We start from the raw sequence: 11,840 nt of genomic DNA, 5'->3' as shown, positions 1-11,840 counted from the left end.
CACACAGTGCCCTTGTTATTCTGATCACTTCCCTGCATTATTACATGGCCGGGAAGCGGTAACACATGTTCTTACATCTCCCCCCTTAGTTCCATGCACAAGTGTAAGTGCTGCAAACATACACACGCACACGCTGGGGCAGAGGTGCAAGCATGAATGCTAGCGGATCTAGACCTTAAGCTCCACTGGCGCAGGGACTGATGTCGTTAAAATGTATTCCATATGAACAGTGGCGTGACAACCGGTGCGGGGAGGTATGTCATGCGAGCTGCCAAACAGCATGCATGCAGCGTGGTCTTGCGGCCTGAACCCTGGCCCGTGGTTATCACTGGGGTGGTGGGGGTTGCCGGAGGTGTGGGCAGTGCCTGCTCCCTCACTGTGACAGGAGCTAAGTGCTGCACTTAATGCTATAGTGCAGCCCCCATCTCCTATCACTGAGGGGGAGCCTGCACTTTGGTGTCACCCCTCGGCGGGTGCGATCCGCACCCCCTTGTGATGCCACTGCATATAAAGCATTGTGGAATATGTTAGCGCCATATAAATATAAAATGAAAGTACCATATTGTGGGTTTTGTAGTAGTTTGCTTAAAAAAAATATAGATTTATTTGCAAAATATAGAGAAAATCTACACTCTAGTATCGGAAAGCTTTGTTTTATTTTTTTAAAAACTTTTTTTTTCTTTTAAAGTGATGCCAGAAATGTACCTTTGTTCCCATGAACTTGGCGTACTGCTAAAAACAAGCACAGTTTTTGAAAAACATGAAATATATTTTTTTAGTCCCCTAACTGGTCTCTACCTGAGCTGCCATTTTCGGTCCCACGGCCATTTATTTCACAACATCTTATGGTATTACACACACCATAGCCCGCATGGACCAGATTATGACAGAAATGTTGTATATAAACTTTTCAGGTGTCTGCACACTATGTGATGTGTTTTTTAGTGCAAACATTTTATTTTTTGTTTTATTCTGATTATTGCAATTATCTGCATTTTTAACATTAGCAGGTATATAGCCATGGCCAAAAGTTTTCAGAATGAAGTATTGGTTTTCGCAAAGTTTGCTGCTTCAGTGTTTCTAAACCTTTTTGTCAGATGTTATTACTGTATACTGAAGTAATATTACAAGCATTTCATAGGGAATCAGTATGAATGACAAATCCAGGCGCCTGAAGACTGGCAGGAGCGAAGATCCCTACAGGGGATTAAGGTAAGTAAAACTAACCCTCCCTTTAGGGGCACCTAAACCTAACCTCCCCCCTAGTGCCTAAACCTAACCCCCCTCGTCCCCGCAGCCTAAACTTAAGTCTCCCAGGGGGATGCCTAACCCTAACACCCATTCCCCTAATCTAACCCTCCCGGGGGGTGCCTAACCCTGAGCCCCTAACCTAAATCCCCCCCTGCCGGGATTTGACAGTCGGGAAGCCGGCGGTTGGCATTTCGACCGTCTGCTTCCTGACTGCTTCCCTTTCATAAGAGTCAAAGACTTTTATTGACAATTAAATTAAGTTTATGCAAATAGTCAATATTTGCAGTTTTGACCATTCTTTTTTAAGACCTCTGCAATTCACCCTGGCATGCTGTCAATCATCTTCTGGGCCACATACTGACTTATGGACGCCCATTCTTGCCTAATCAATGCTTGGAGTTTGTCAGAATTTGTGGGTTTTTGTTTGCCCACCTTCCTCATGAGGATTCACCACAAGTTCTCAATGGGATTAAGGTCTGGGGGGTTTCCTGTCCATGGACTCAAAATGTCAATGTTTTGTTCCCCGAGCCACTTAGTTATCACTTTTGCCTTATGGCAATGTGCTCCATCATGCTGGAAAGGCATTGTTCATCACCAAACCTCTTGGATGGTTGGGAGAAGTTGCTCTTGGAGGATATTTTGGTACCATTATTTATGGCTGTGTTCTTAGGCAAAATTGTGAGCGAGCCCACTCTCTTGTCTTAGAAGCAACCCCACACATGAATGCTCTCAGGATGTTTTACTGTTGGCATGACACAGGACTGATGGTAGCGCTCACCTTTCCTTCTTCGAACAAGCGTTTTTCCAGATGCACTAACCAATATGATAGGTGATTTATCAGAGTACATAACTTTACCCGAGTCCTCAGCAATCCAATCCCTGTACCTTTTGCAGAATTTCAGTCTGTCCCTGATGTTTTTTCTGGAGAGAAGTGGCTTTTTTGCTGTCCTTTTTGACACCAGGCTATCGTCCAACAGTCTTCGTTTTGTGTCATGCCAACAGTAAAGCATCCTGAGAAGATTCATGTGTGGGGTTGCTACTCAGCCAAGGGAATGGGCTCACTCGCAATTTAGCCTAAGAACACAGCCATGAATAAAGAATGGTACCAAAATATCCTCCAAGAGCAATTTCTCCCAAACATCCAAGAACAGTTTGGTGACGAACAATGCCTTTTCCAGCATGATGGTTATCACTTTTGCCTTATGACAAGGTGCTGTAAGTGGCTCGGGGAAAGAAACATCTAAATTTTGAGTCAATGGCCTGGAAACTCCCCAGGCCTTAATCCAGAGGTTCCCAAAGTCCGCCATTACAGTCCATGTTTTAGGGATATCCATGCTTGATCACAGGTGACTTATTTAGTACCTCAATCCATTTGATTTAACCTTCTGGGCTCAAGCTTGGATATCCCTAAAACGTGGACTGTAATGGCGGACTTTGGGAACCTCTGCCTTAATCCCATTGAGAACTTGTGGTGAATCCTCAAGAGGCGGGAGGACAAACAAAAACCCACAAATTCTGACAAACTCCAGGCATTGATTAGGCAAGAATGGGCGGCCATCAGTCAGTATGTGGCCCAGAAGTTGATTGACAGCATGTCAGGGCGAATTGCAGAGGTCTTGAAAAAGAAGAGTCAACATTGCAAATATTGACTTTTTGCATAAACTTACTGTGATTGTTAATAAAAGTCTCTGACACTTATGAAATGCTTGTAATTTTACTTCAGTATACCATAGTAACGTCTGACAAAAAGGTCTAAAACACAGAAGCAACAAACTTTGTGAAAACCAATACCTGTGTCATTCTTAAAAATAGACTAAATAATGTTGTCGATAATCTCTAGAAAGTACTGTTACTACCTGATCCAGTAGTATCATTGTGGCAGGAGGGGAAGAAAAAGTCTGCAGTAATAAAACAGAATTATCTCATGGCTGCTGCCACATTTGTGTGAGGTATGTCTTTTGTGGTTGCATCGTTTGCGACCACGCCAGGCTGTGCATTAACTGACATAGTCGCAAATTATGCGACCTGCCAGTAACGCACAGTGGGCAACTACTGGAAGATAATCTTCCCACAGCCGCCAATATCAGAGGGACCTCCCAGGCCCTCTGCATCCTCCCCCAGTGTCTCTCGTGCTGCTGATCACTGCTAATCAATCAGCACGGCAGAACTCCCCACCTGGCGGCTGCAGAGAGGAGCAGCCGCCATGGAAATGTTTATTCAACACCACTCAGCCGCCGGTGTTTCTTGCGACTGCTCAGGGGCAGCCGCTTGGGAAATTAAAATTGTGATGTTCCGAAGGTCCGATATTTTAAGAATCGATGTTAATGTTATGTCTTTAAAAAAAATAATAATTATTAATACAGTCTTGTTGGATAAGTTTTAAATAAATGTTCTTGACTCGATTCAATCATAAAAAAACCTACAATTTGTGAGCGGTGTTTGGAAAAATAATTTGCCAGTTAAGTGGTTAAAATTTTTAGGACAACATTTTATCTGTAGTTATATCAACTTTATTTCAGTGTTTTATGTTGCATTAGTTCATGTGCACCTCATGGTCATAGTTGATATTTAGTTTATTGCCACTCTAACTAGTTTTGATCTCATTATCCATGACTATTTACATGTATTGCACTTATAAATTAAACATATACCTTTTAGGTGAAATTCTCCTGCATCTAGACCAAAAAGTTATCATTTTCTTTTGTGGCCAGTTACTTAATTTACTGTAATTTATTTTCTTTTAATTGACATCTAAATTATTCAGGTTAATTAAACAAAATAATATAGACACCTCAGACCCCAATCAGCCATCCAATTACTATCATTTAGATATCAGTAAGGAGATGAGTTGGCAGTCTTATTCTAGAGGCTGTTTGCGTGCGGCATCCATTCAGTGCAGCTCGCTGGGGGAGTGCTGAGCTCGCCCCATCCTGACATTACACGGGAGGCGTGCCATGTGGACACGCCCCAAATAATGTCATTTAGGGGGCGTTGCCTATGGTAATTAGACCACACACCCATTTCCGCAGCCACGCACAACTAGGAGGCAACGACTACTCATGCTGCACAGGACACGGCTACCCCTGGAGATGGCCCTACATCCGCAGGTAGTGGACTAGGAGTCTGAGGAGGAAGTCTATTCAGCTAACTTTTCCAAATGGGGAGAATGGAGCAACATTTAGATGGGTAGTGTAGCCCTAGCAGTTAAAACACCACCAGCTAAACTAAGCTGTACTCCACATGCTGGAGATTGACAGAAAATTCTGAGGTGTTTAAATTCACTTAGCTGGCCTTCTGTTTTGCACTACTTAAGGTGAACAAGTGGATTCTCCAGTCATGCAGGTATGCCTGATATACCTGCTTTATTTGCTCCAGATATAGGGCCTGATTCAGTTGTACACTAATGATGTTACAGCTGAGAATTTATGCATAGCTGCTATTCGAAAATATGCAAATATCGCAGCCGCCTGGAGATGTATAGAGTGACCCACCTGCAGCTCCTCAAATTGAAGCATCTGCGTAGAATGTTGCAGCATCTGTGTACAAAGACGTAGCATCGGTCGCAGATCATTCGATTGTTGCAGTCCTGAGTGAGCAGAATGGTAATGGGGGTTGAGGCACCGGAGTTATATTCCTTACGTATGGGACTGCAGTCGCATGGTGAGATGCCCCGAAATGGTCAGATGCATGCGCAGATGGTCGTTAATCGATCAACTGCAAAAACATCGACATAGCGTACAACTCTGAATCAGGCCCATAAATCCTTCCCTAAATGCCTAAAGCTGGGTACACACTGATACAACATATCAGTCAGCAGACCAATCCGCTTTCAGACCTGATATGTCTGTGAAAGACTTTGTTGTGTGTACGACCTATCGGGTGTACACACCCACCAATGTAATTGCAATATATCATTCGTCGATCAAATGAATGATATTGTCACAAGTGTGTACCCAGCATTGCTAGGAGATTAGGCAGGGCCGAAACTAGGATATCCGTCACCCGGTGCAAGGCAGCAATTTTGCGCCCCCTCCCTTCCTGTACCTGGATTTTGTTGTTGCTCCTCCATAAGGCAGTGCACTACTCAGACGTCCCTGGTATAGTGACTTACATTATTCCACACACCATAATGCCCATTACACATTATGCCACACACTGTAATGCCTATTACCAAAGTGCCACTTACATATTTGCCCGACACCATTTTAAATCCCACAGTAAGGCTTCTAATTACTTTAAAATTACCTGCTCGTTGCCAGGGGGTTTATGCTCGTTGCCAGGGGTTTCATGCATGTTGCCATGGGGGTTTCATGCTTGTTGTCAGGAGATTTATGCTCGTTGCCAGGGGTTACATGCTCGTTGCCAGGGGGTTACATGCTCATTGCCAGGGGGTTTATGCTCATTGCCAGGGGTTTTCATGCTCGTTGCCAGGGGATTTATGCTCGTTACCAGGGATGCCATTATCATTGCCAGGGGTTTCATGCTCGTTGCCAGGGGTTACATGCTCGTTTCCAGTGGGGTTTATGCTCGTTTCCAGGGGGGTTTATGCTCGTTGCCAGGGGATTTCAGCATCTTCTCCCGGCAGTGAGCCTTCTCTGCACTTCCGGGAATGCTGTGTGCATTGCGCTCTGCTAACAGACACTAGAGGTCAAGTAGGACCTCTAGCATCTGTCTCTTCCGCATGGAATCTGCTGAAAACGGCCAACCAAAAATGGGCGCGGCCAAGGAGGAGACAGACACTAGAGGTCCAGTAAGGACCTCTAGCATTTGTCTCCTCTTTGGCGGTGGCCATTTTCGGATGGTCGCCGGATGGCTGTCAGCTTTTTTCACCCCCCCTCAATCCCCACCCAGTGCACGTGCACCTCTAGCCCCCCTCTAGTTGCGGCCCTGGATTAGGTTACTCCTGATAACATCTTACAAAAATTCAATAAAAAATTGCAGATTCCGCTGGTCCTTTATTAGATCACTTGGACAAAGCTGAAAGGATTGCATTTCATCCACTGGCACTTTTTTTAAATGTATTGCACAAAATTAAAATAGATCAGGTTCCTTGAATAATTTTTGTCTACCTAGTTTTGCCTTTCAAACCTTGGTACCCCTATTTGGACATCTCAGAATAGGTTCCAAAGTTCAGCTGTGGTTTCCCACAGATTGCTTCCTAGGCACCGCAGGCGCTATACAGAATCCCCCTCGCTCCATGTCCATGAGAACATTGCTAGGCTGTTGATGGACTTACCCCTAGTTACAGCCACAACCGCTCTCATTAACGCTTCTTTGAGACCAAGGACGAAGTATAGATACTCTACAATGATTAAGGAGTTTATTTGTCGGTGTTCTCAAATCTCTGATTCTCCCAGGGCCTCTATTCTTCAACTAGGCCTAAATTTCTTGGCCCACAAATTTGAATTAGGGAAGGCATCAGCCACCATCAGATCATATGACTCAGCACTCAATCTTTTTATTCTAGGCTTCACAGATAATAGAAGTACCTTAAACTTGCTAAGAGGTATTCTTCTATTGAGATCAATTAGTCCTAGATAGTCCAAAACTTGGGATATTCATCATTTTCTGTCTCACCTAGCTGCTTTGGATGCTTCAACAGTTTGCTTTCCAGCTCTCAGAAGCTCGTCTCCTTTATTGGTCATACAAAAACTTCTTTAGGAGTAATTCCATTGTAGAATACAACATCAACAGAGATGATTCAGATCATAATCTTTGCATAGTCTCTTATCTTTCTATGTACCTGTCTTTCGTGGCTCCTTAAGCTGGGTACACACTGAACTGATATATCTGCAGATCGAGTGGTCTGCAGATGATGGTTGTACATATACACAACCAACATCTATGTTCTGTGTGTTGGAGGGCAGCGGGTCCCGCCGGCCGGGGACAGGTCACGCCGGGGGCATGTTGCGCCCGTACACACAGCACGATGCCCCAATATATCTGCAGATATATTGGGCATTGGCTGTGCAGCACAGCCAATGCGATATGTCTGTGAACGACATCGTTCACAAACATATGGCTGGTACACACTGGCCGACGGGCACCCGATATACTGACGGTTCAGTTGATCGGCCAATATATCTGTCAGTGTGTACCCAGCATTACAGACAAGATATTAGACAGTTGATCATCACCTGCAGAAAACCGTTCAGACCTGCTGGTCCCCCTACTATGCAAGGTTGGATTGTCTCAGCTATGATAGGGTGGGAATAGACCAGAGGCGACTCCAGAGGTGCGGCTTCAGCACAGTCCAAAATTCAAATAGGGAAGCCATGCCAACTTTCATTACAAACGCTGTCAAACATAGATGGCTGGGACTCACTGGCAGTTGGTGTGGCTCCCTTATTTGAATTTTGGACTGCGCTGCAGCCCCACTCCTGGGGCCGCCACTGGAATTGACACATCTTGACACTGTGCATGCGCAAGCAACGGGAAAATGGCCGCAGCGGCCATTTTCCAGTCTTTTTCACAGCGTCGGACCCCCGCGCCGACGTGGGACTCCGGAGAGGTAAGTAATATTATGGGTTCAGGGTGTGCGGTGCAAGGCCCCTCTGGACCCAGGGCCCATGTTCCCCGCACACCTTGCACCCATTATACATATGCCTCTGTATCAGGCTGTCTCTCAGACCACAGGTCAACTACCAGAACCTTTGCCAAATTCTATTGGAGGCCTTCTGAACTAGCCGTGTCTTGCTAGTAAAAGCACTTCCCATTTAAATATCTGGCATGAACACGTACAAAAGTGTCAGGCTTTAAAACGTTCACTTGCTGACTATAACCACCTGCTGTTGCTAGGTGGTAATCCTATTCTCCAGAACAATTAAAGTTTGCAGATCATAGATTCCTGTAAACGTACTGTATACTGTATATCTATTAAGTTTATATCTATAAAGTTATTTACTACTGTGCAATATTGTACAGTGTTGTGATCTATAACGTCAAACATTAACTACAGATTGATAGATCTGCTTAGTTAAAAAAACTAGACTCATGTGTGTTTGGTTGCAATAGTTAAAAGTCTTGAACATTTTTACACAAGTTTCTATAATAATTCCACCAGAGGGAGCAGTGGTGATAGAAATTGAAACCATTTACTATTACATTCAAAGCATAAAGCACACATGGAAATGGAGAGAGGATGGTGAAATGCATGCTGCATAGCATCCTCAGGTCTTGTAAGAAATTGATGAACTGTGTATATATTCAGGCACAATAAAAATGCATAAGCCACATGTTCAATATACAGCTCAGATCCTAATTGTTTCCATACATTGTAAGAACTATTTTCTTTGACATCTCACATAAGATTTACTGAGAGGTAGAATTGTTTTCATTGCTCCCTCTGTCTATATAAAGCCCAACTCATCTGTGTATAATAAAGCATGTCCTCCTATAGATGTGTATGTGTGTTTGTAAGCTACCATTAATGTACCTACTGTACTGTTTTCTTAAACTACTTAAGGGGGGTCATAATAACATTTATTTTTAAAATAAAAAAACAACCTAGAATTGAATGATCGTATAACTAGTATGGGGGAGATGTACCAAGCCTTGGAGGGTGACAAAGTGGAGAATGATAAATATTTTTCAAACATACAGACTGTAAAGAGACAGGACCTGATTGGTTGGTACTTTATCTCTATCCACTTTATCACTCTAAAAGGTTAGTACATCTCCCCCAAAAAGAGAGGGATAAAAAATAGAGATATCAATATAAATATATAATCTTAATAATCATTATAAATCTAAATTTCCTTGCAGCCGTTTTAGTACTGAGCAAAACCCCCTCCCAAGCTGGTTGTAAAACATAAGAACATGCAGTCCTGTGCTTTCAAAGTGGAAAGCAGATGAAGACATAGTAATAACTTTTGTTCTCCAGGGTGGTGCCATGTTTTAATGGAGAACAGTCTCTGACTCCCCAACTCCCCACAATCTTCTGGCGTCAGCTACACCCTGTGATTCTATTTTACATTAACCAGGGTGTAATAGAATCACACTAGTACAGTACCTGCTGGCATCTTGCAGAACAGTTTGTCAAATCTCAGACAGGTATTTATGCTGAAAGGGAAATTAATTTGTACAGAAGACATTTGACTCCAATGAATAAGAATTATAATGTAGTGAGTGGACATGCAATTCTCATCATGGTGCAGACTCTGGAGAGACACATAGGTGAAGATGTATCAAACCTTCTAAAGAGTCAAGGAGGGACAAGTGGAGAATTTGCACATAGCAAGCAATCAACTTTAACCTATCATTTCATATAATGTACTTGATAAATGATAGGTAAAAGCTAATTGGTTTTTATGGGTAACTTCTCCATTTGTGTTACAACTCTGGGCCCGATTCAGACCCGCTCACTAGGATGCGTTCGCACGCAGCCTGCTGATATTTGCAATCTGCTCATGCATATAAGACGCAGTGCGCGTGCGTGAACCAGTCACTGTGATCGCAGAGCGATCGCCCCTTGTGCACAGACTCCTCGCTAGAATGAGTGACAGGACTAGCCACTTGTGGGTGGTGACAGGGGTTGGTCGATGGAAACGAACACATCTAGCGCGCAGGTCTGAATCGGGCCCTCTGTTCTGTCTAGCCTGTGTAGTACTGGTGTTCACCAGTGAGGGCTGATGACTGGAATCAGCTCCTTCTGTGCTGGACTAATGCTCTGTAAGGAGTTAATCTGCCTGATCATCTGTACCTGTGATGTAGGTACTTAATGTCCCTGTTTCAGACAGTGTTTTGTGCGTCATTGTTCTTATCTGCCTTTGTTATGCCTTATTTGCTTGCAGTCTCCCTTAACTGGAACTTAGGGGTCTATTCATAAAGCAGAGGGAGCCCTGTTTAGCTGAAATGAGGGCTTTTCACTGCTTCGTGCAATGCATGGAGCAAGTTACCGTGGAGAAGATTATTCCTTCTCCAGCGGCACCCCTGCTCCATGGATGAATCGCATTGCCATACTTTTGTATGGAGAGTGCGATTCTTAAAGGAACGGAACGCTCAGCTTTCCGTTCCTCTCCTGCGGTACAGATTCGCCATATGAGGATGGCGTAATCTGTACCACAAGCCAAGCAGGGAAGCTGCATACTTCCCTGCTCTCTGTCCAGCACCCTGTGCTGGCCCCGCCCCCTTTTCCCAGCGCCCTCACTTGACCTGCTGCCCTCAGACGCCAGGGCATGCGCAGTGAGAAGCAGGCATATCTGGCTCCCGATATGTCTGTATTCTCACTGCGTACAGGGATTGCGGAGGGGCCGGACAGCGGCTGAAGATGCCAGACGGGTAAGTATACATGAATGACTACTAAACATAACTATATATCGCATCGATGTGATGTGATAGAGTGATATTTATCATGAGCCACTTCATGTTCTTTATGAATAGACCCCTGGATCATCTGTCACCACTGATGATTGCATCTGTATTTATATTCTGGATCATTCTACCTGCGTACTGTGAACTGTATCCTCCTGACTTCTGTTTTTTTTTGTATTGTGCAGCCCTTAAAGGCCACATTTTGGGGGAAATGTAATAGCCTGCGACATGCAGGCATCGGTGAGAATCCAAAGTCTGCCCGATTTTATTTATTTTCAGTTAAAAGACAAAACCAACCTGGTGCAGAGACACATAGTGGGTGATGTATAACACCTTAAAAAATTCTAGATTGCTGTGTATTCTCGTTTATTTTTTTTAATCGGCTTCTGATGGCCATCCCTACTTTCAAGCATTAGCCCGCTAAAGGGAAAGAGTTGCAGATCCTAGATAGATCCTAGATACTGAGCTCTTCTACTATATAAGTCCATTTCATCTTGGAAATATAAGAATAGGTTATTTACATGTATTGTGGACAGAAGCAAAGGAGCCTGGAAAATGGGCATATACCTCATACCCCCAACTTTTAAGATTCATGATGAGGGATATTGTGCACCCTCGAAAAGGTGGGGGCATTGTGTAAAACGGCATGGCATTGTAAAAACGGGGTGGAGTCTGGGAAAATGGGGCAGAGCCTCACTGCAACCCCATTTACATCACTGTGGGAGCATGCCCAGCACTCTCCGAGACGCTGGGCAGCCCCTAGGCTCTCCCTACACTAGTGAACAGATGCTGTGTGCTGCACACGACATCTGTTATACCTCTGCTTACCCGCTGCTCTGCTATGTTTGTGCTCCCCCCACCGCAGGATACCGCTGCCTACGGTTGGGACAGCAGGGCAGTCCCAGAAAAACGGGACTGTCCCGCTGAATGCGGGACATTTGGGAGTTATGTAAATTTGTACTTATTTTCTGACTTGGTCCTTCTCCAAATTGTGTTTTCAGAAAGAAGACTGCCTGTTTACATAAAGTGATCCAGTCAGCAAGTGTTCTTGAAAGACCAAAGGATGCTGTTTTGTCCTTAATGCACCTAGAGAGGCCTTCATCAGAAGAGAGTGACTAAAGCCTCATTTTTCAGCCAAATTCGGAGACTAAAATCCAGAACGGCACAGCATATTGACCCACATTAGACATCCCCTGTCAAAGATGGAAGATCATTCTTTTCCCATAACTGAGAAACCCAGGCAAGTACCTGAGCTGACAAAAAGGAAATAAGGAAGC

Source organism: Taudactylus pleione, unplaced genomic scaffold (genome assembly GCF_031769625.1).
Source record: "Taudactylus pleione unplaced genomic scaffold, aTauple2 ptg000609l, whole genome shotgun sequence".
Lineage (NCBI taxonomy): Eukaryota > Metazoa > Chordata > Amphibia > Anura > Myobatrachidae > Taudactylus > Taudactylus pleione.
The sequence above is the reverse complement of the archived record's forward strand: the minus strand, read 5'-3'. Positions refer to the sequence as shown.